The sequence below is a fragment of the Rattus norvegicus genome, chromosome 11 (genome assembly GCF_036323735.1).
Source record: "Rattus norvegicus strain BN/NHsdMcwi chromosome 11, GRCr8, whole genome shotgun sequence".
Lineage (NCBI taxonomy): Eukaryota > Metazoa > Chordata > Mammalia > Rodentia > Muridae > Rattus > Rattus norvegicus.
The window spans coordinates 42848213-42873482 of NC_086029.1; the positions used below are offsets into that span (position 1 = coordinate 42848213).

The window sequence follows — 25270 nt, forward strand, 5'->3', positions numbered from 1 at the left end:
CTGAGTTCACTCTCTGTCCAACGCCTGCCCTTCATCATGGCCCATGACTGTGCCTGCACGTGAGACCACACAACACAGCCATGTTCTAGAATCTGCCACTTTGGAGCTACTGAGCAACAGGTGAGGTAGAAGGCCTAAAGCAAGGGCTGTATGTACCACAGGGCTCTAGAGGCCCTAGGCAAGAACAAAACCATCCTCTTCCAACTTCCAGTGGCTGGTGAACACTACCATTCCGTTTTGACTTCCAACTTCACATCTTTCCCTCTGTGTGTGTGTGGGGGGGGGGAGCTTATCATGTACATATATGTACGTTGTATGTCTGTATGTGTGAGAGAGGGAGAGAGAGAAAAGAAAGTGTGTGTGTACAAGTCACACACACATGGATTTTGAGCCCACAATTCCCCAGTAGCTTTCTCTTAATTCAATTGCAAGGACCCCATGTACAAATAATGACACGCTCAGACATTTGATAGTGTGAGGGACTTTGGGTTTTTATTTTGTTTTGTTTTTAGAAGGGCTGTTACTCAAGCTACTGCATGGGTTCTGGGAAAGGATGAAAATCACAAGCGTGAAAGGGAGCAGGACATGGACACACACACACACACACAGAGAGACCATATACACATACACACACACACCACAGATCACACAGACCACATACATATACACACACACCACAGACCACACACAAACACCACACACACCACAGATCACACAGACCATACACACACACATACATACATACATACATACATACATACTACATATATAAACATACACACACATATAGACTACACACACCACACACAGACACACCACACACATACACACACACACACACACACACACACACACACACACACGTACACACACACGACACAGCAGTGTGGCCCATGCAGGGGAGGCCCTAACTTCTGAAAGCAGAGGTACAAACAAGACAAAACATTCGAATATGTACACACCAATGATTCACAGGAAATCTAGGGCTCATCCAAAGGCACAAGGAAGGGTTCACAGCGATGAGAGCAAATTTTCCTTGTGTGTACTTCACTACTTAAATGATACATGTATATTAGCATTTTGTCTGCATATGTGTCTGTACACCATGTGTGTTCTTGGTGCCCTCAGAGGCCAGAAGAGGTGCTGGATCCCTGGAAACTGGAGTTACAGACAGTTGTGAGCCACCATGTGGTTGCTGGGAACTAAACCTAGGGCCTTTGAAGAGCAGCCAGTGCTCTTAATTGCCGAGTCATCTCTCCAGCCTGTACTATTTAATGTCTCCAAACAAAGCAAAAGTAAGAGGACGGGCTTCAGAGGTAAGAATTCCAAGTAGGTGAATCTCACCAACAGAGTCATGAGTCAGAGAAGCAAAACACAAACAAGTGCAGGTATGTGCCACACGAAGTGTGGGAAGCAGAGACTTCATACATGCCTCATACATACACACCTCATACATACACGCCTCATACATACAGACCTCATACATACACACCTCATACATACATGCCTCATACATACAGACCTCATACATACACACCTCATACATACATGCCTCACACATACAGACTTTATACATACATGCCTCATACATACAGACCTCGTACATACAGACCTCATACATACACACCTCATACATACATGCCTCATACATACAGACCTCGTACATACAGACCTCATACATACACACCTCATACATACATGCCTCATACATACAGACCTCGTACATACAGACCTCATACATACATGCCTCACACATACAGACTTCATACATACATGCCTCATACATACACACCTCATACATACATGCCTCATACATACATGCCTCACACATACAGACCTCATACATACATGCCTCACACATACAGACCTCATACATACATGCCTCACACATATAGACCTCATACATACACACCTCATACATACACACCTCATACATACATGCCTCATACATACAGACCTCATACATACATGCCTCAGTCTCACACAATTCTATTGCCCTGCAACATCACAGCCATCTGCATCTGTGCCAAGTTCTCTACAGTGTTCACATAAGGTCACTCGTCTACTGACATGTGAGTGACACATGACCATATACACTGCACCATTCCCTTATCATCTGACTTGGGGCTTGCCCCTGAGACAATCCTGATGGGTGTTTCTGAGGCCATGGTGCGTCTCCAGATCTAAGTGCTGGTTCTACAGATGTGTTCCATCAATAAATATTCATCTGTTACACACTTAAAACTGTGTACTTTTATAGATGTGTGCTATACTTGATGTCAACATTTTTCTTAGAAAATATGAACTGGAGCGGTAGCAGTGCCTGCCTTTAACCCCAGCGTTGATCAGGAGGCAGAGGCAGGTGAATCTCTGAGTTCAAGGCCTGCCTGGTCACCAGAGTGAGTTCCAGGACAGCCAGGGCTACCCAGGGCAATCTTTTTGCAGGGATCAGGCAGGGAAGCAAACATATAATTCACTACATCAAGAAACAGAACCGTCCTAGCTATCCATCGGCAGATGAAAAGATATTAAAGGTGCACTACGTACACATGATAGACTCCTGTTCAGCAGGAAAGAAGTGTGAAATTGTCAAGTCCGCGGGAAAATGGATGGATCTGGAGTATTACAGGAACAGGGGTGACCCAGACTCAAAATACAGATGTCACATGCTCTCTCCAGCATGTGTTTATTGTTTATGTCATATATGTAAGTGGATATGAAACCAGAGTATCTAGAGAGATCAAGATGGGGCAGGGGGAGTGAGGACGGGAGAGGTGGCACAGGACGCAATCAGGAAGGAGGCTGTGGAGATGGGAGGAGAGTGTACACAAAGAGGGGAGATAGACAGGGAGAATCAAAACACAAATTGTGTTTGAAAAACGTCATAATGAAACCTAATACTTTCTATGCTAATTAACAATGAATGGGGAGCTGGGAAGATGGTTCTGTGATTAACAGTGCTTGCTGCTCTTACAGAGGATGTGCGCTCCATTCCCAGCATCCCCGTGGTGACTCAAACTTTAACCTCAGTCCCAGGGGATCTGACAACCTCTTCTGACCTCCACGGGCACCAGGCATATGCGATACATTCATACATACAGGCAGGCACTCATATACATAAAATAAAGTTAAAGTTGGTAAATAACTTAAAAAGCTAAGCAACATATGGGTCAATACTGACTTACAGCCTCCTGCCTGTCCGGTGGGGATGATACCGCCTGTTCCCGGTGCGTGTCCTGTTTGAGGACGTCAATCACTGTCACCAAGCAAGTCCAGTGCCACATGACTGCACGGAAAGGTCTACAGGATGCGATTTTCAAAGTTTCCCCAGAAGTGTGAGTATACCCACGCTTTCATGAGCCACCGGTGTCCCAGGTTTCAATTGGTGCCCTGTCAAAGGCTGAACTCGTAGCCGCAAGCAAGAGGGGGAGAGGTCCCTGAAAACATGGCTGTTCCTAGTTGAAACAAAAGGCCCCAAAATGGATTTTCCAGAAGCAATGCTCAGAGGAGGGGCGAGCTGTCACACCAAGACGGCCTGCCTTCAATGTCCCAGGGAAGCTGCTATTCCAGCCACCTACTAGGCTACCCATCACGGAAACACCAGATTTAAACAGGTGTCAGAGCACCAAGGGGCTCCGTACGTGGGAAATGCAGAGCCCGACAGCTGGTGCGAGAGTGAGGGTTACAGACCCATGTAGTCCCTAGACTTCCGGAGCCTGCTCTCCTTCACCTCTCACACACTTAAGCATCCATTTGCCTCTGAGCATACACACACACACCCCATATATAAAATCTCTCAGCAGGAAATATCTTCCACTCGTAAGTGGTCTCGCCTAAATAAAACGCCTTTGACAGAGCACTAGGAGCTATTACGTTGCATTAAGTGAAAGGAAGAAAAAGAACGAGTTCCTTATTCCATAATAAAGTCTGCTCAGCAGAGTGGCGTTACGTGGGCACAGGGCTGCCCAAAGGGATAAGAAGAATGAGGGACGACGACTTGGCCTTGAAGGCCCAGCCCAGCCCTGTGTGCACCACGTAGTGTCACCCTAGGATAAGCATCTTGATTAGCATATCTAGGTTCGGTGGCCTTCTGCACGTCTTTGGTTCTCTATTTACCTGCAAAAGGAATACTTCTTGAAGGTGTTTTAAAAAGATTTATTTGTGTTTATGTGTGAGCACAAGGATATTGCCAGAAGATGTCAGAAGAAAGCTTTGGACCCCACCAGGAGCAGGAGCTATGAGCTGCCTGCTATGAGCTCTGGGAACCAGATTCCAGCCCACTAGAAAGCAGGAAGTGCTTTTCCCTACTAGAACCAGTCCCAAGAGGATTTTTAACAAGAGAATGTGTGAAAAAGATGCAGCCACTCTCACACAGCCCCACCACTATGAGGTCTGCTTTGCCTTAGGGCCAGAGCAATGGAGTCAACCAGGGTTGAACCTTCTTAAGGACAGTGAAGGGAGGGCTGGAGAGATGGCTCAGCGGTTAAGAACACTGACTACTCTTCCAGAGGTCCTGAGTTCAATTCCCAGCAGCCACATGGTGGCTCACAACCATCTGTAATGGGATACGATACCCTCTTCTGGTATGTCTGAAGACAGCTACACAGTGTACTTATATATAATAAATAAATAAATCTTTAAAAAAATAAATAAATCTTTAAAAAATAAATATAAACAAATAAATCTTTAAGAACGGTGAAGCAAAACAAACCCTTCTTCCCTTGTTTTCTCCAGCATTTCTCACAACCGCAAAGCCAACGCGTTCAGGACTCACACACACGCACAGAAACTGGCAAGATGTTTGGAAGGCAGCATGTCAGTTTAAATCGAGGACCAGCCTGGGAGACAGGACAAGTTCCGTGGAGGAGCCATGTTTAGCATCCATGAAGCTGTGCATTCAATACCTAGCGTTAGAGGCAGGAAGAGCCATTTAACAGATAGCATATCTGGGGAGATTTAACCTGGGCTGACTGGAAGGGGTACAGATTCTGGGGAGATGGCTCAGCAGGTACAGTGTTTGCTACGTGAGCATGAAGTCCTAAGTTCGGATTCCCAGCACTCTAGTCAGAGTTGAACAGGATGTACTTCTGTAACCAATGTTTGGAGGATAGACAACCCCAGAGGTCCACTGGCCAACCAGTCAAACCCAAGTTCAATGAGAGACCCTGTCTCAAAAAAAACAAAGCAAAGAGAAAAAACAAAAAAAAAAAAACCAACATCAACCTCTGGCCTTCACACAAGCATGTATGAGTGAGTGTAACAGAACACACACGTGTGCACACACAGGCACATATGACACACACAAAAGAGGTTTAATCTCGGGGTTTTTTTTAGTGTAGGAGTGCCCTGTCTGCAATACACCTACATGCCGGAAGAGGGCATCAGACCCCTTTACAGATGGTCATGAGCCACCTTGTGGTTGCAGGGAATTGAACTCAGGACCTCTGGGAGAGCAGCCAGTGTCCTTAACCGCTCACCAGCCCACAAAAAAAATAAATAAAATAAAATAAAACAAAATAAAATATTGAGTTCTACTAAAATGACTGTCAGTGACCAACTGAGTGGAGCATGAATTATGGGGGGGGGGGGGCGGGTAGCCTGCGGTAAAGGCTGATGACGTGGTACACGCACAAAACACAAAGCAGTCTCTGAAGTTGCAAATAAGTACAAAGTCGAAGAAAAATAAAAGTAAGAAAAAAGAGATTGGCAAAGAAGTCGCCGTGTTCCTCCAGTAGAACGCTCAGTCGCCATGTTCCTCCAGTAGAACGCCCACTCCATGGATGTTCTTCAATGCTCTTAATAATTCACGTAACTGTCAACACATCTTGAAAGAGCAAGCTAGTCTATAGGTACAACAAAGCCCCTTAGGCCCCACGTGCCTGTCCAGTAACCCTGCTGACCTTGTCAGTCTCAAGCTGCGATCCGCTCACTCTCCATACTCGGGACGCCTTCATCCCTTCTCCCCACAGCCCTCTACCCAGCCTATGCTTACGTGATCACGTGATCATGAAACGCTCGGTCATCCGTCCGTCTGCTGTTGGGTTATCCTACCACCAACCTGAGAACCCATTCTGTTTGAGATTGGGAACTCTGCTCCCCCTCCTCCCTGTCGCCAACACATATAGCCACCCTCAAGACACCCAATATTTTCTACCCACTGACTCACTGCCCAGGCTTTCTGTAGGTTGCTCTTGGGCTTAAGGTCCCAAGTATCCATGCTGTAGATAGTCCAGTCACAGCCGGGGTCCCCCAAAATGGAAGATGTGCTGCTCCAATACCCCTGCGGTTTTTTTTTTTTTCTTTTCCTTTTTCCCTCTGCTTGTTCGACGGGTTGCCTGACTTCCGTTCCCCCTCATATCTCTAGGCTGCCTGATTTGGGCTCCGGCATCTCATTTACACTGGCTGTAGGGCAGTTCATAAACCAGAAAGCAGCCCTAGAGAAAAGCTGAGTTCGCGGACCCATGCACTGAAGATCAATGGCTACAGAGAAAGGAGAGAGAGAAAGGGAGGTCACCAGCTCTGTAAGGTCAACACATGCCAGGCTCGGGGACACCGGGTTCAAGTCTGATCTGAAAAGGACCCTCGGTGGGGCTAATCCTGCCATTTAGACTTAATCACGGCACTCTGGCTGCCCCCATCCCAGCATCCTTTGTCTTCCCAGAGCCTCTCATTGTTGAGAGGATCCTTCGCAGTTAATCCCCACATGTAAGTGGATTGCAGAATAAGCTAATACAACTTTGTGAACTGAAAGTTTCTGATAGCTTCCATCCACGGTCGATGGACACAAGTATTCCACACTGTGACTTTTCTACTTGTCAAAGTCATATTTGTTTTGGTCTTTATTAAAAAAAAAAAAATACCTAGGGGGTGGGGAGATGGGGGCAGGGACCACATATCAATAGTTCAAACACTCTTTAAAAGTATTTCCAGTGAGTATCTTCCTTCTGACATAATAAAGAGTAGTGACTGAATGTAATCACACCGAGGATGGGAACACTGATAGAATGTTTGCAACCATCCTAGGGAAAAGAATGAAAGGCAAGCAGGCACACAGCGCACACTGGGAGACGGTTGAAGCTTGAGCCCAGGTGATCAAAGGCCATCGCCTGGCTAACACTGCCAGAGATCAGAGAGCTTTTACTGGCATCAAAGGAGCCAATTCAAAGATCTCGTCTGCATCTACTGCTCAGGAGACCAAGAAACAAACTTCAGCCAAGTCCTATTGAAATTGCCTTCATAATTCCAGAAAAGGGGCTTCTCCAAGCTGGAAAAAAATAAAAGTAAAAAACTTACCATGGCTAGAGTGATTTACAAACCCCCTCCTGCCACCCCCCAATTATTTAAGCTGTCAGACTGTTCAAAGGAAGAGTGCTCACAGTTTGCCTCAAGCCCTGGGTCCAATTCCCAGCACCACCAACAGCTAAAAACAATAAGGCTGCCTGGCTTGGGTGGTGCACACCTATAATCTTGGCACTTGGGAGATACAGGACAAGAGAATCGTGAGTTCAAAACCAGCCCAGATGCTTTGTTTCAGGCCAGCCTGAACTACACTGACGTCTGCATCTCAAGAGCTTGAAACAAGACTCTCCTGGCAAATGTACCCAGCCACAGAATCCAGGCTCCTGCAGGTCTACGCATCTCTCTGTGGTAGCTGTGGCTGTGCCCAGGGATCCTGGCAGAACTAGCTCCCTCTGCAGAAAAGGAGGTAAGGCTGTAGTTTTTTAGGAGCCCTATAAACTCACTTCTGCAGCAGTGGACGGGAGTCAGAGGTGCAACATCGCCAGCAGTTTTAACCCAAAGGCAGCTGGTGAGGAACCCTTCCATCTCCTCATACTCTAACGAGCTCCGTCAACCGTGCATGGCGTACAAAACAGGCCTAACCGGGATATCTGCAGTCCTTGGCGTGTGCATCCTGAGCTAATACCAAGCGGCAGCCTCTGTCAGAGAACCCCATCCAGCTTGGACCCCATCTGTCAAAGCTCTCCCCTGAAGGGAGCTAGAGCCGTAGTAGCACAGGCTGCCACAAACACTTTCAGGCTACCCGGGATTGTCCCATACAATTGGTGGGGATTCAGACAGCCAGGGCTGGAGGCAGATGCAACCCCCAAATTAAAGCAATTAACTGTCAATGGGGGGGGGGAGGGGAAATAACCTGGGCAAAAAAAAATTTTTACATCTATTTTTAAATAATTTGTTAAGTTGCTTCGTTAAGTGAAAAACCATAGCTGCGCCATCTTAAATTTTAAATTACAATGAAACGTGAAAGTTCAATGGATATAATTGTAGCATTCAAATTATAATTTCTAATCACAGAACTCAAGATGAGATAATTACTCTAATGTTCATAAAAACTTTTCTAAAATGTCACAGTAGACCTTAGAATGGCACCCAGAACATTCCTCTGAAAACATTTCCAGTGCTTAGTGATCTGCTGGCAGAAGGATGGTGCTGGAGGGAAACGGGGCAGTATTTCTCCTCCACAAGACTTGAGCAGGGCAGACTCGAAGGCTAAGGGAAAACTTTCCATGACACAGCGGCCACCCTGAGTCATGAACTGAGAGGAGTCTCTCAGACTCAGGGAAGTCTGGACCACTGAAAAGTATGCCTAATTTGTAAAACGTCCCACTATTTTAAAAAAAGATGCTAGACTCACTCATTTGGAGACAATAATAATAACCTGATGATGGTGGTGATGATGATGGTGGTGGTGGTGATGATGATGGTGGTGATGATGATGGTAGTGGTGATGATGATGGTGGTGATGATGGTGGTGGTGGTGATGATGATGATGATGGTGATAATGATGATGATGACAACGACGACCCAAAACAGTTCAACAAGGACCATACTCAAGTAGAGGCAATCTGTGAGTTCAAGGCTGACTTGAACTCACAGGCTACACAGTGAGACTCTGTCTTAAAAATAATTGTAATCAGAAGAACAACTGCATAACAAGCTCCTTCCCTACAATTTAAATGTATCAGTGTAACATTTGGTAATACTTATGGAGCTGGGGTAGGGCACAAGCCAGTGGTATAGAGCTTGAAACCATGCTGGGCCCAGGGTTCCAGCATATAGGTGCATGCTTGCACACAGACAGACAGACAGACAGACAGACAGACAGACGACACGCATGCACACATTCATATTCTCTCTCTCTCTCTCTCTCTCTCTCTCTCTCTCTCTCTCTCTCTCTCTCTCCACCTCCAGCCAGCATAGTCCACACCATGACCTCACCACAATCGTAAATAAACCACATCGTTCTCTGCTGTGTGGACTTCTCTGTGCACTGCAGGCCGCTTGGAAGCATTTTTTGTCTTCTCCCTGGGAGCTGCCTGGTAGAGACCACCAAAAACTACTTCCATTGCTAAATACCCTCATGGAGGCAAGCCGGCCATGGTTGGAAATCCACCCTGATATCCAAAAAAGAAAATGTAACCAGGATGCTCTCCTCTCCCTTCTGTGGGCACTAGACACACATGGTACACACATAAGTCTAAAGCCAACAGCCGATCCTCGAGGACACGCCATTCTTTTCCTTCAACTTGTTTGATAAATAAAACAATCCGCTCACTAAAGGTTTGTTTAAATCTGTGTATGATTGTGTATAACGTGTGTGTGTGTGTGTGTGTGTGTGTGTATGCACACGCGCGCTGCGTTTGCGTGTGGGAACCACACATACAACACGTCACAGTGTATGTGTGGATGTCACTGGTCCTCACCTTCCACCTTGCTGAGGTACACAGGGCTTCCCCAGAGTCGTGGGGATCCAAATGTGTAGCTTGGCAAAGTGCTTTATCCACCAAGCCATCTGTCTCCCCGGCCCGACAGATACTTTAAGATAAAGTACTGTTCTTTTAGCTAATTTTATTATGAGCATTTGCCAGGGAGCATTTCTTTTCCCCACATGCATGCCTAGTACCCTCCGAGGCCACAAGAGGGCGTCAGATGCCCGCGAATTGTAGTCCATACGGTGGCGATCTGCCATGTGGGTGCTGGGAACAGAAACAGGGTCTGTCGAAGAGCGGCCAGTGCTTAATCACTAAGACACTTCTCCAGCCAGTAAGTCAGTATTTTAAGATAAAATGTTTCCCATGTGCCTTAACACAACCTTTAACTTAGTTATATAAGTAGAATTACAGGGAAAAAACAAAAACAAAACCCAGTAATCCACACCACTGTGGAGAAATAGTTTTGACAGAATTATGACCAAGAAAACATTTTTTATTGTCAGTCTTGAAAAAGGACAGTACGCAAAGAACATCCAGAAAATTAAATCGCCGTCACAGAATGAAGAAATGCACGCAAACACGTCAGACCTATGGCACATGCGCACAGACGGGATGGGTTGCCAAGAAGGTGCTCCCGCAGCTGGCATGCAGGGAGTCCTGCACTCAGAGCAAACAAATGAAGACTCAATGATAAAGAATTCTTACAGCCAATTAAATGACAAAGACCCAACTGAGGAATCAGCAAAGGACAGAATAGATGTTTTTGGAAAGAAAAAAAAAAAAACCAACACTCAATTAGCCACAGAGCACCAAAAAGACACTGCATTATCACCAGAGAAATGCAAATCAAAACCCAAAGGAGCCGCTACTTCTGGCTTTCATCAACAGGCCATAGAAGAGTCATCAAGGACACAGAGAAACCTGGAATCTCAGACCCTGTGGATAGGGAGGCAAGATAGTGCAACCATTGTGGAAATCACCTGGTGCGTTCTCCAAGAGGGCAACAGAATTATCATATGGCTGAGCAATGCCGTTCTTAGGCTGATGCACAGAAAAAATTTCAAAGTCAAATGTTACCCTACTGTCCTAGCCACAAGTGACCCTAATGGCCGCCAAAATACACAAACACACTGTAGCCAACCAATGGAATGCTATCCATCCACTAAAAAAAAAAAAAAAAAAAAAACGACAGATCACAGATACATGCTGCCACAGGAATGGTGCTTAAAGGACGATGCGCTGGGACTAGGAGAAAGCTCAGTGGATAACGAATTTGCTGGTTCCCTGGCACTCGCATTAAAAACCAACCTGTGACAGCACTGTAATCCCAGTGCTCAAAGGAAAGAAGAGACAAAACAAAGGCTTCCCCAGGACAGGCTGTCCAGCTAGTCTAACCAAAGCAAGTTCTAGGCTCAGAAGAGGCTCGGTCTCCGTTATAAATAAAGTGGAAATCGGTCAAAGCAGAAACTCAGTGTTAATCTCTGGTCTCCTCACACAAACTCATGCACAGCCAAACACCCATGAGCCCACCCATACCCATGCAAACACGAATGTACATGAGGCACACACGACACACGTATACAAACGTAAGAAAAATTAGGCTGAGCTGTACACAGCGGCACGTATCTGGGATCCCAGCACCAGAGGGGCTGAGGTGAGCGTCTTAAGTTCAAAGACGGGCTGGAGAGATGGCTCAGCGGTTAAGAGCACTGACTGCTCTTCTAGAGGACCTGAGTTCAAATCCCAGCAACCACATGGTGGCTCACAACTATCTGAAATGGGGATCCGATGTCCTCTTCCGGTGTGTCTAAAGACAGCGACAGTGTACTCACACACATCTAATTAATTAATTAATTAATTAATTAATTAAACAGTTCAAAGACAGCTTGTGTGGATACAGCACATGGTCTGTGTGACTGAAAAGGAAACAGGAGCCAACCCAAGTCCCCAGAGACCTTTCCCACGGGAAATCATCACCTGGAAAGTAGCCAGTCACTAAATCCATCCAACCCAGTAGATGAAAACAGCCCCTGAGTCCGCCAGCTCAGTTACACCTGTAACTTCAGCACTTAGAAGGGTGAGTCAGGAAAATCCCGAGTACAAGGTCAGCCGAGGCTACACAGCAAGAACGTCTCAGCGCAAACAAGCAACCACCCACAGGGCTGTTAATACAGCCCATCACACAGAAGAGGTTGTGAAGTTTGAAAATGACCTGCCAAGGCCTGGCCTGAGTCTCAGATCCCTCCCCACACAGCCTGGAACCTTCCAACAAGTAGGAGGACAGAAACAGCCTGCGAAGCAACCAACCTCCCCTCCGGGCCACTCACACACCAGTTCAGACCAGCACATCTCCACCTCCAGCCCGCCTCCTCACCTACACCGTTTCCACAGCCCCCAGTCCTCCATTGGAAACATTCCTGGGTTGAGCCTCACCCTGACAGTCTTCCACCTCCCTGGGCTGACCTGCCCGGTTTCTGGGTTCATTCTCACCTCTGCAGAGCTGAGGCAGGAAATCTGGAGCAGGAGGGAGACTTGATCTGTGTTTATGAGGTTCAGAGCTCTAAGGAAGATGGGAGAGTGGCAGGGGAGATGGATGAGGTCCCCAGTGGTGGCAGATTTCACAAAGGCAGCCTGTTTCTACAGAATATCCTGTCTTTCCCCACCGCTGCAGAAGTGTGTTTGGGACTCCTGAGGAAAAGCAACTGAAAGTTTAGCGTAGTTAAACAGCCTTTTCACCCTGCATCCATTCCAAGCCAGGAAGGGGCTCAGACCCACTACCCCAGTCTTGCAGCCCTCCCTCACACACATGTATACAGCAAGTCTCCTTAAACTAGTTCCAATATCTCCTGCCCAAGGACAGTTCCAAACGAGGCTGACCTGTAGATCCATGGATACAACGACAGACACACAGACACATAGACACACAGACACACACACAGACACACACACACACACACACACACACACACACACACACACTGTCTGTTCCAGCAATATAGATCCATGCTACCTTTAATTTGTAAACATACACAATAAGAAATTCACACTAGAGCCAAGAATCGTGGTACTCTTTCTTTTTTTTTTTTTTTTTTTTTTTTTGTCAAGTCAGGGTTTCTTTTTGTAGCCCTGGCTGTCTTGGAACTCACTGTGTAACCCAGACTGGCCTCAAACTCACAAGATCTGTGTCTGCCTCCCAAGGGCTAGGATTAAAGGTGAGCACCTGACTGGCTCCTGCGGATGCTGGTGACAGAGGTTGGGAAGGGGAAACTGTGTGTAACTATTAGTGTCATAGACACACTTGCACCGCAACATTGTGAGTTCCAAGGCAGCCAGGGTTTTCAAAGTGAGATCCCAACTGGGAAAGAAAGAAGGGGTCAGGAAAAAAAATCACATTAACTAATACAAGAAGTCACAGTAACTGATACAATGTGTCCAAGGGTGCAGCTTAGTGGTGAAACAGTGTATGCAAAGCCTTGGCTGGGTTGGAAGCCCAGCACTTCAAAAATAAATAGAATAATCACAGCCACATACTTTAACAAAAGTTATTTAAAACGTAATGGAGAGACGGCTCAACGGTTAAGAGCACTGACTGCTCTTCCAGAGGTCCTGAGTTCAATTCCCAGCACCCACATGGTGGCTCACAACCATCTATAATGGGATCTGGTGCCCTCTTCTGGTGTCTGAAGACAGCTACAGTGTACTCACATACATAAAATAAATAAATCTTAAAAAAAAAAACAAAAAAAAAAACAAAAAACCACCAATACTTTCCCAGGTGTGACAGCACATACTGGAAATCCCAGCTCTGGGGAGGCTAAGGAAGGGAGAAGGTAGAGAGAACTGAATTCAAGAACACCCCGGGCCAGACAGAGAAACTCCATCTCAAAATAATAACCATTGTTTCCAGAACGTCATACTTAATGTGTTTGGACTATCATAAGCAAAGAGCAGTTGAAACTGTGGCTAGAAGGACATCGTAGCCTCTGGATCTAACTCCATGATCCATAGCTGCAGACACTGGAACAGATAAATGAAGGTTGTTTGGGGGAGGTGGATAGTTTCGTTTTATTCAAACACATCCCCCACCCTTCTTTTATTTCTACTTCCCAACTTAAAATGTTCCCAGCAGTACCACACTTCAGTTATCCTAGGTTTCAAAACTGTTGGGGTAACCCCCACACCTCCCACTTCAATCTAAGTCCCCGTTACAGCTAGGTTGCAGCAGGACCTAGCCCCAAAAGACCTTGGCCTACTCTGAAGCCAAGGCTCTGCTCAGCTGCCAGAACCTCCCACAGCCTCTCCGTGAATCATCACTCTTTGTTTAACCTCCTTCAGATGCAGACAGCTGATCTTCGAGTGTAACCCATCTTCTCACATCCTGTGACGGTCACTCCTGCTAGCTACAGCTCGACTTCTACACCCAGTGAGCACAGCCCCTTACTGCACTGCCTTGCAGCAGACTCCGTGATCTCTGGGCAACTGGGAGAGGACTTCTCCAGCTAACAAGAGACCTATGAGGTCGTCTAGAACGATCTACCAACCCTGGAGGAATCCCTCCTACTGCACATACTTGCAGCCCAGGCCCCTGTGAGTTGCTTGCTTAATGAGGTCCCCGGAGACCAAGGGAACAGAGGAAGTCTTATGCTAGATGGGTGTGGAAGAAGGTGGCAGAGGTTGGGAAAGGTACAGAAAGGAAACTGCCTCACTGTGAATGTCTTGTACACATTTACACTGGAACATTGTTCTCCCTCTTCATCTGCTCCTTGTTGGGGACCGTTTAATTTCTAAGTGCCTCTTTTATTTGTCCTTAATATTCTCAAGTAAGTGATATGGCCTACAGTGACGTTAAAAGACCCTTTTCCCTGTGGCACGAAAGTTACAGAAAATAGGATGTTGACAGAGAAAAGGCTTGAAGTGATCGGGATGAGAGAAAAAAAGACAGTGGTGGTCCTGTAGGTCTGACTTTATTGATCTTTTATTAAGATGACTAAGTCCGAAGAAAACAAAAAGGCAAAGAACTGTATACCCTAGACCTGTTCCCTGGATTCAAAAAAGCAACCCTGTGTATGCGCGTGTGTGTGTGTGTGTGTGTGTGTGTGTGTGTGTGTGCATGTATGTATATATCTGGCTAGGTGTCCAGAAAGCCTGAGGTTCTCAAAACACTCAGAAAGTTGGGGCTGAGAAGTTAGGATCCGCACAGCTTTTCCACTTGAATTAGATGAAACAGGGGGAGAGAAAATGCAGAAAGGCAAGGAAAAGTCTTTGTCCTAGCTCTTTGGATGAGCATTCGAGTGTAGTTAAAGTGTCAGCTAATGAGATTTCCTAACCTGGCTCCCTTTTAAGCTTAGGCCCCCAACTGACTTGATCTCTAGACAACAGCAGGGGGCGGGAATATTGGGCTTCAGCATCCCAAAGAGCTAGAGAATTCTCAGAGTTCAGAAAGGATTGGAATCCTTCCTGGGAGTAGAACTTTAAACAAGTTATCGTGTTCACTAATAGATGTCTAGTAAAATGCTACCAGCCTGTTTATGTCAATAGCGCTTGAGGAAGGGGGGAGATGGGGGGGTGTCTCCTCTTAGGTTAACTGACAGGACCAGGAAATTGGAGAGGGGGGCAGGGTGCAGCTGTGAGTAGGAACCCCTGCAACAACCCTGGTTTTTGTTTGCTTCCTCCCTCCGACTGGAGAGGGCTTCTGAGGTCCACATTCAAAGAATGCGCTGTGGAACCCAGCTCAGTAATTTCCCCAACACCAAAAGGGTGTTAAAAAAAAAAACCAAGAAGCAGTTCCTCTACAATATCTTAGCGTTTGTCAACAGAATCCGGATGCTTCTCTAAAACTAATCTGATCATGACTTGTTTTTGATTTGTCGTTTGCTTTGTTTTGTTTTGTTTTGTTTTTTCCAATATAAAACTGGCTTCTCCTTTTTGCCCAGAAAAAAATTTACTGGTGAAGAACCAGGAGAACAGGACACCCAAGTCAAAGCACACCTACAGATGGTGACCCTCCATGAACTCAATTCTCCCTTCCTCCTGCCTTCCCTGCTTAGCCGGCCTCCTCCTCAAGACCTTCACTTCCCTCCGTTCAAAGCAAATTCCTTAGCAACTTCAGTGTTCACCCCTCGGTCCCCAACTCCTGCAAGTCCATACAAGAGCCTACTCTAGAGCCTAGTGAGGTTCCAGACTTTTCCAGCCACAAGACTTACTGGATTTCGCCTCTGCTAGGAAGTGTCTCCTCCCTCCAGACAGCCCTTTGTTCAAATGGCCCTCCTTCCCACCACTCACTGCTTTTTAAGCCGCTATCGGTTCGCCAGCAAAGGCTTCATACAGCCTTAAGGAAGAAGCATGAAGGAACAACTAGGACCCAGTGGAAAACCACACATAAAAAGACACCTCAAGAGATCAGATAAGAATAATTAAGTCTAAGGCCAAGTGGAACAAGTCCTGTTGGGACAAAAAGAGAAGTCCTCCAGCCTGGTCTAATAAAATGAGATAGAATCCACAAAATGGAAGAAGAGTGGTCTCTCTTCTCTCTCTCTCTCTCTCTCTCTCTCTCTCTCTCTCTCTCTCTCTCTCTGATTTTCTCTAACGGACAACCAACATAACTTCAATGTTGCCTGTATGGTTGTCTCTGTATTGTGCAGTTCATTTATGTTGTCATTTCATCAAGATCACCTGCTCCCAAAAGGAACCTCATCTCCACTCTACAGACGCATAAATCGAGGCTCTGAGACACTATAGCTCCACCAGAATCACCCGGGACGTAACTAATATTCACCGGGAACTGGACACCGGAACTCTTAGTGACTTCAGACCCAGTCTCTCAACCTCTGTTGCAGCTTTCAAAGTGTGCGCCAACTCAGCAAGCACCGGACCGACACCCCAACCGGGACGCTCTGCCACCTGGATGACGCCCAGCTGCTGCGCGGGACCGCATGGGTACCACAGAAGCAAACGTGAATTGCAGTGTTCCCAAGGGCTCGCGCGCGTCCTTCAAAACCTGCCAGCCACCACACAGGAAAAAGATAGATTAGATTCTGACCCTGGAGAATGGCCAGAGGATGCCACCGGAAAGGAATACCCGTGGCGTGGTCCGCGCCCGCTCGGTCCATCTTGACCGACCCCGGGGCAAAGATATCAGCGCCTCTCGATGCAGATCTGAGAGCGTGAGGTGGGGCGGGGCTGCTGCGAAGACGTGGAATCGGGTCTTTTCCCTGAAGCTTTGGGCCGGAGACCAAGGGAGGAGGCGTCACCTGAAGACATACAGCAACTTCTGACTCCTGGGGGCATGCAGCTGTGGCCTGGCCTTGAGAGCGTACCTCTGGCCCAATGGCGAGGTCCGTAAACAAAAGCCGACCTCACACGGATCTCCAGCCCAGTGGCCAGCCTCACCGTGCACAGGCATAGGAGAAGCAGAACAGGAGAGAGGGCCAGACCCGGATGGGATCCGAAGCGCGTACGTAAAGCACGGCCCCACTACCTGGACCAGTCATTGTCTGCCCACCCAAAGGATTCTGCTTTAAATGCCCCCTCCCTAGCCCACCGCAGGTCCTTCGCCCAGTGTGCCCATCCCCACGGCTCTCCCGCGGTGTGCCCGACCGGGAGCGCAGCATGAATGGCCAAGGTGAACACCCGGCAACGTAGGCGAAGGGACAGGCCCGTAAGTGCCCAAGTCCCGTACCGAGACACACGGACAGATCCAGGCACGCGCACGCGCGCGCACACCACACACACACACACACACACACACACACACACACACACACACGCCCTCCCAGAAGTTGATTAAAAATCAGCCGATAAATACATAGAGATGAGGCCGCCGCAGGTCAACGCTGACCTGCTGCCTCCAGAAAGATCGAATGCCAACGCCTGTGCACTGTCACTTGTATTCGGCGCCAGCACCTGGGCTCCGCTGTCTCGCCTGGTTCCTGGACGCTCCTTGGCGCCATACAGATGTGCCTTCCATCCCCAGATTACCTCCCAAGTGTGTGCACACGAAAACAATACAAGCAAAGCCCGATCTGGGGGAGCTAGGACCCACCGGGAGCCCCAGTGTGCGAATGGGAGTCAGGACGTGCCCGTCACCGGCACCGCGGCTCCAGGCATTCTCATCGCCATCCCTCGTGGAGCCTCTGGCCAGTCGGCCCGCCCAGCGTAGGCCAGGGTACTCACCTGTGACGTTCATCCAGGATCTCGGAGACCTGGCCCGGCACAAAGCGGAGCCGCTGGGCCCCTGAGGCTGCGGGCGCCGAAGCCTTAGCGGCGCTGCAAAGCTACGAACCCGACGGCAGCGGCGCTGCTCAGCCCTTCGGCCGCTCGCGGTCTGCCAATGGGAACTGTCAGGGCTCCTGGGCCAGCGGCCTCGGGGGCGGGGCCTCGGAAGCCCGTGGGAAACCGAGCTCTGATTGGAGCTACGGACAATCGCTCCGCCTCCGTCCAGCCAATCCGAGGCGGAGGACGCGGGAGCGGGGCGTTCAGAGTTGGGCTGGAGTGTGACAACAGGCGCACGCCGGGTACCTGAGCGGCATCGGGGCCCTGGCTGGGTCCTGTGGCTGGAAGGATGTCGGGGGTGCACACTCCCGGGGGCGTTGACACGGTGCTCTGGCATAAGCAGCCTGGAGGAACCGCAACAAGAATAACGAGTCGTGCCGGCACGGGCCACGGAGAAGGAGCCCCTAACAAAGCAGCTTCGGGAGGGCCTGCTGGCCTCCGCCTCCTTCTCCAATAGGTCCGTGGAGCTGCCTGTCACCATGCATAGGTGGAGGTGGCCAATGACGCGCACGAATAAGCTGGAGTTGGCGCGCGCGCGCGGTTAGGCAGCGGTGGGATTGGTCGGAGGTAAAGGATTTTCCTGTCACCTAAGGCAGTGGAAGGGGGAACCGAATGGGGGGAGTCGAAGAGCCAAAAAACCTTGTACCTGCGACACGTGGTCTAGTTTGGGAAGCATGTGGCTGGCTCCAGGGAGAAGCAGAAATTTACTTAGGTGAGATAAAATCCCGACTTATCTCCTCCCATAGGAGCCGGATGATGTCGGCCACCAAACAGACTTTAGGTTGGCACAGTGACCTTCGCTAAGTATTGGACAGTCCAGGACTCACTGGGTTAGTGTCCAGCAAGTGAAGTTGAGCATTACGTTCACCTGGACATTGTACATGACTGATGAGGTCCGACATGCCTCGGTTCTCTGTAAAACCGTCGCAGTTGCAGCAGATTGTCTTTTTCAAGATGGTGTGGGGCACAAACAGCCTTAAAGCTACTGGCAAAACCGCTTCCCTAATCCAGGCCTGAGCCTCTCTCGGCTTGCCCCAGGGAGTGGGAGGAGCAGACACCAGGGTTAACTTGTAAACAGTGTACCTACCGGTCTTGAAATTGTACCTAGTGGCTTACTGAGGAGGCTGAAGTGAGTTGAAGACCAGCCTGAAACTTTCAAAAGGAAGAGGAAAATTACACCTTTTCATTCTGCACCCTCTGTCATCTCCCACATCCATTCTGCCTCTCACATGAATCTCCTCGAAGGCATCCACCTTACAGAATGATCGTTCCAAACGGGAAGATCTCAGTCTCTCGGCTCTGATCTCTTCTCTCTCCCCAGGGGTGTGTATATTCCCTCCAAGATTGAAGCATTCCTTCTAGCAGGGAAGGTCCTTAAGTAGAACGGAACACAACTCAAAATACCTTCAGGAGGTCCCTAAAACTGACCGGATTTGCTAGGCCCCTCCCTGCCGTAGTAAGCATTAAGAGCTGAGAGTCTCAGATGAGCCAAGATGCAGACTCTGAGACCAGACCAGCCTCCTGGAAGAGGCAGAAACCAGCCGAGCTGCCTGGAAGAGGTTTAGACCAACTAAGCCACTTAGAAAGGAGACTGTCCAACCTGTTGAGCTGCCTGCCGACTAAGCAGTGTCCTCCAGGTTCCCAGCTCTTGTGAGCTGTCACCATGCTGGGGTGGGCTTTGGTGATGCAGCTGTCTTTGAGTCATTTCTTCTGTTGTAAATAATCCCAATAAAATTCATTGGCTCACTAACTTGGACTTTGCTGATATCCGTACATTGGTCTGTCGTAAAATCCCTGCTAGAGTAGAAGGGAAGTATTGCCTCTCCCCAGGAAAACTTTTGTCACACAAAACCCAGACACTTCTCCTCCCTAGAACAATATTTCTTAGAGCCCAGCTTGGCTGACATTTACTCAGCTTCTGGTGAACTGGGTGTGCTCTCATAGACACCGGGGAGCCAGCCTCCTGTGCCCAGTAAGAATTAGTTGCCCACCCCTGGTTCTCCCTATGGCCTGCCTCTTATAGCACTAAATTGTCAAAAAAACAAACACAAACAAACAAAAGAAAAAAAGCCTTGTGTTTCCTACTCGAGCAGAGCACCCTACAAGTCAGAATATCCCTTTGCTGGGGTACACATCCCAGGGCCTAGCACATGGCACATTGTAAGTGTTCAAGATACATTTAAATAATAAATCTAATGAATAAGCTGTCAAGGGGTTGAAGTGGGCTTGAAGTGCTTCCAAAAGGTAAATTACAGGAGAATGTTTAGGTCAGCAGATCTCAGAGTAACTTGTTTACCATAACTCTGGCTGCAAGGAAATAGAAGAATCCAAACTTCTGACCTTCAGAGGCACCTAGACTTGTGTGTACACACACACACACACACGCACACACGCACGCACGCACATGCACACCCTTGTCATTTTATTTTTAAGGAGAAAGGACTGGGAGGATGGTTCTGTAGTTAAGAGTACTGGCTGGTTTTGTGAAGGATCTGGGTTTGACACCCAGCTTCTCAGTAGAAGCTCAAAGTCCCCTGTAACTTTAGTCCCAGGAGATTCAATGGCCCCTTCTGGCCTGCGTGGGTGCTGCATGCACGAGGTGATGTAGGTTAAAAAAAAAAAACAAAAACGTATACACATGAAATTGTGATGACTAAACCTTAGATTGTATGTGTTTTCAGGAAAAGTCTCTTATTTATTTATTTATTTTATTTAATGTATATGATTACACTGTAGCTGTCTTCAGACACACCAGAAGAGGGCATCAGATCTCATTACAGATGGTTGTGAGCCACCATGTGGTGCTGGGCTTTGAACTCAGGACTCTGGAAGAGCAGTCAGTGCTCTTAACCACTGAGCCATCTCTCCAGCCCAGGAGAGGTCAAAGTGCCAAGGCCTCTGCAGGCCCCACTACCTACCTCTGCAGTGGAGAGCACCATCTAGGCAAATATTACTTAGCACTATATGCCAGCTACTCTTCTAAACAGCTCTGTAGAAATTGTCCATGCTCACATGCTAAAATTATTTTAGTTTCCTAGGTGGGTGTGATGGTTGTATGTGTTTGGCCCAGGGAAAAGCACTGTTTGTTTGTTTGTTTGTTTTTATTTTTATGTATGAGTACACTGTAGCTGTCTTCAGACTCATCAGAAGAGAGCATTGGATCCTATTAAGATGGTTGTGAGCCACCATGTGGTTGCTGGGAATTGTACTCAGAACCTCTGGAAGAATAGTCAGTGCTCTTAACCTCTGAGCCATCTCTCCAGCCCCGGGAAAAGCACTGTTAGGAGGTGTGGCCTTGTGGCAGTAGGTGTGTCACTGTGGGTTTGGGCTTTAAGACCCTCATCCTAGCTGCCTGGAAGCCAGTCTTCTAGAAGCCTTCAGATGAAGATGTAGAACTCTCAGTTCCTCCTGCACCATGCTTGCCTGGATGCTGCCATGTTCCTGCCTTGATGACACTGGACTGAACTCCTGAACCTGTAAGCCAGCCCCAATTAAATGTCCTTATATGAGTTGTGTTGGTCGGGAGCTGGAGAGATGGCTCAGCGGCTAACAGCACTGACTGCTCTCCCAGAGGACCTGAGTTTAATTCCCAGCAACCACAGGGTGGCTCACAATCATCTGTAATGGAATCCGATGTCCTATTCTGGTCTGTCAGCAACAGACAGCAACAGTACTCATATACGTAAAATAAATAAATCTTAAAAAAAAAAAAAAAAAAAAAGAGTTGCAATGGTCAAGGTCTCTGTTCACAGCAGTAAAACCCTAAGACTGGGGAAACTGAGGCAGGAAAGTAACTTGTTCTTTGAATATGCGAGGGCTTGAGACTGGCAGCCTGGCTCCAAAATTCGATCGTTAGCCATAGGCAAACTTACTCACAAACACTCTTGGGACCTATGCGCATGCTCAGCCCTTCCCAACATGGCCGCTTCAAACAGGGTGAACAACCTTCCTGAAGGGTCAGTTAGTTCTTCACTGGCTCAGAAAAAGCTGATTTCAGGAATTTTTTTTTTTAAATCTTTCAAATTTGGTGGACAAGTCACTTTGAGATCTGCTTTCTATAAACTGTCCTTAAGAGCTCTACAAACAGAAACACCTCTAACCCGGAAGAACCATTTGCATAAGGACAGTAACTTCCTAAAGTGCTGGGAGCTAGTTCATGTAAGATAACTAGCTACGTGGTTTCACGAAGGCGGGAAGTACGGAAGCTTATGGCGTTTTCCAATATATGCCTCTGAGTAAGGTAACTCTGGCGCCATGCTTTGGGAATCCCGGGTAGGGACCTGGCCTGTGTCCACCATCCTTGTAACTACTTAATAAAGCTTGCTTCAGATTTACCTCAAAAATTGTGCTAGTGGTCATAGCTGGGATTTACAAAATCATGTCTTTAGTGACAATAAATCTCTAAAAATAAACCAGTAGGGTAACCGCCTTTAGCTAATTTTAGAACAATTTGGATGAAGAACACTTTGTCCATTACCCATGTGGGGGGTGGGTGGGGTTTGAGCACAAGGGGATGGCCACTGAAGGAAACACCATTTGAGCTCCTGTCCCAATTCTCTTGCACCCTGCTTGCACTGGCACAGACCTTGCCTCTCAGAACCTGCTCGGAGCTGACAACAGGGAGCCTTGTTCTCAGAGGCTGCTGCTGGGGCACACAGAATGAAGTCTGCGAAGGCCTCAGTTCCAGCTTTTGACCTCACCAACTGGAAGGGCTACCGTGGACTTCTGTGCCGTTTCTTGTGTCTGACCTCAGCAGTATGTGGTTACTTCACACTGTGGAGAGAAAACAGGGCATTTTGATTAAAACACAGACAAATGCCATCTGGCAGAATACTCAGCCATTTTGTCTCCTGAGGATACGGTTGACATCTAAAGAGAAGATGGAATTGGCAGTAAAGGAAAAAAAATAGAGTCATAAACGGCAGAGTGAAGGGTTAGTGTGTGTGTGTGTGTCTGTGTGTGTGTGTGTGTGTGTGTGTGTGTAGAACATTTCTAGCGCATGACCCCAGCTTCAAGTCCAAGTCAGCTTTTCCTCCCACACCACTTAATTTTGGAAGTCTCACCAAGCACAGTGGTCTCTAAGTCACAATAAGGTTCTTTCCATGCCCAAGAAGATGGGCTGCCTACTACACTCCCAGCCTTGAAGCTCCGTTATGCATAGGGATATAAAATGACAAGAAAGGCCAGCATAGACTCCAGAAAGGATCCAGACAAGGCCAGGCAACCCTGTGACTTCTCATCTTATTGGTCACTTGTGTAAAGCAGGTGGCCCACCTCCCAAGGTAAAGGGGCCTATCCAACCCGTGGGAGACCTGTGGAGAGTACAAATGCTCGTTGTTAAAAAAGTCACCTTGCGGGGTTGGGGATTTAGCTCAGTGGTAGAGCGCTTGCCTAGCAAGCGCAAGGCCCTGGGTTCGGTCCCCAGCTCCGAAAAAAAGAAAAGAAAAAAAAAAAAGTCACCTTGCTGATGGTCAGTCAGCCTAACCGAATCTGGGATCCCCTCCGAAGAGGCGGAGTCCCAAGGACGGCTTATTTAGATCAAGTTGGGCTGTGGGTATGAGTCTGGGAAATTGTCTTGATTGCCTTGATTAATGTAGGATAGCTACCCCTCACCCCACCCCCATCCCTGGCTTGGAGGCTTGGACTGTGTTTGAGTAGAGAACTCCTGGGCTAAAGAGACTGCTCTGCAGATGTACCTCTCCGGCAGAGCACCTAAGTCCCACTTTCAGCACCCAACTCCCGTGCTCAACTCTAGCTCCAGGAGACTACAAAACCTCTGTCCACCACAGGCTCCTTCCTTCCATCGTGTGCATATCCCACATGCGCACACACACACACACACACACACACACACACACACACACACACACACAGAGTTTTTAAATTAAAAAAATATTTTTATAAGAAAAAAAAGAGAGAGACAGCTAGCCGAGTGCTAAGTATATATGCACTCATTCTCTTCTGCTCTTGACTCTGGCCGGGATGTGGTGCAGGCGTTGTAACCCCAGCACTCAGGAGCTGGAAGAAGAGGACCCCAATTCAAGGTCATCCTCAGCTACTCAGGGAGGGGAGCTTAAGTCGGCCTAGGCCACCTGAGACGCTGTACCAAAAATCAAACAAGCAAAACGCCCACAGATGTAAATAAATAAATGCTCTGGCCAAGGGCAGGGCACACCTGTGATCCCAACATTTCTGACGGGAGCAGAAGGACCAAGAGGCCACACTGGGCTGTGTGAGACCAGGTCTCCGAAAGGCTAAGGCTGCGTGCTTGGTTTGGTGGGGGACACTAGTTTAACCAGCGAGTTCTTATCTGAGGACAGATACTGAAAGTGGAGAGAGAGAATCCCCAGAGAGCACTTCAAAGCCCAGGCAGGGAAACCTCTGAGCCGTGAGCAACCCTCTACCAGAGAGAACAAGCAGGAGGAGCCCGGACACTCTCGGACTGCCGCTTTCGGAAGAACAGAGCCACACTGTCAAGGTCGCACTCAGAGTCCAGCAGTGTCTCCTTGCCGTTTGCTTTAGTGCTTCTTGTTTCTCGTGTTTTCCCTGAAACAGCACTTTGTGGAGACACTCTCCCTCTTGGCTGCCAAGGGGATCCCAGCAACAGCAACACTTCTGCAGAATTGGCAGGGACTGGCCTGTGGAATATTTCAGAAACTCAGAGGCGAAAGGGACAAACAAACAACCCACCCCTCCCACACACACTCCCACCCGCCCCCACCCCACCCCTGCAATCTCAAAACACATTTTTAAACAGGAGATGAACATCAAAAAAAACGTTACTCAGAATGCACCCAGGGGTTCTCAGAAGACATCCCACTTGATTTTCCTCTCCTCTGCTTCAGCTCACTCTGTCCTGATGATTAATTCATTTATTGACAGGGAGGAAGAGTGAGAGGCAGCTCCTTCCAAAGTGCACTCTGTGAGAGGACTGCAGACCGGGGCAGACCACGACTGACCAACCATCTGTCTGCCCCAGGTGGGTTTCCCTGGACTGACGACCTTCCTCCTCCCCACAGTCGGCGAGCCTCCCCCGACATACACTGGGTGGGATGCAGGGCTATGAGCTGGAGATCCGTATGCCTCCCGCCAGCTTGACTCTCAGTACGTGTGTCCTATCACCCCACTCCAGGAGAATGGGGCAAAAGGGCTGGTATGCCACCATGACAGTTCAGCACAGCAAGCTGGGCTCTGAGGCAATGCTCTGCTCCCGGAGGGAGACTAGCCTGGCGAGGCCACAGAAATCAGCCTGTTATTGGGATAGGGTG

At 48.1% G+C, this 25270-nt stretch overlaps 1 protein-coding gene across 3 annotated transcripts in view; it reads right to left on the bottom strand.

Moving 5' to 3' along the window:
- Positions 1-18068, bottom strand: part of Tiam1 (TIAM Rac1 associated GEF 1) — a 348754-nt gene extending 330686 nt beyond the window's left edge. For all 3 annotated transcript variants that reach the window (XM_039088432.2, XM_063270597.1, XM_039088430.2), the window contains exon 1: positions 17904-18068. The gene's annotated coding sequence lies outside the window, so the exon portion shown is untranslated. The remainder of the gene's footprint in view (positions 1-17903) is intronic.
- Between the last annotated feature and the right edge of the window lie 7202 nt (positions 18069-25270).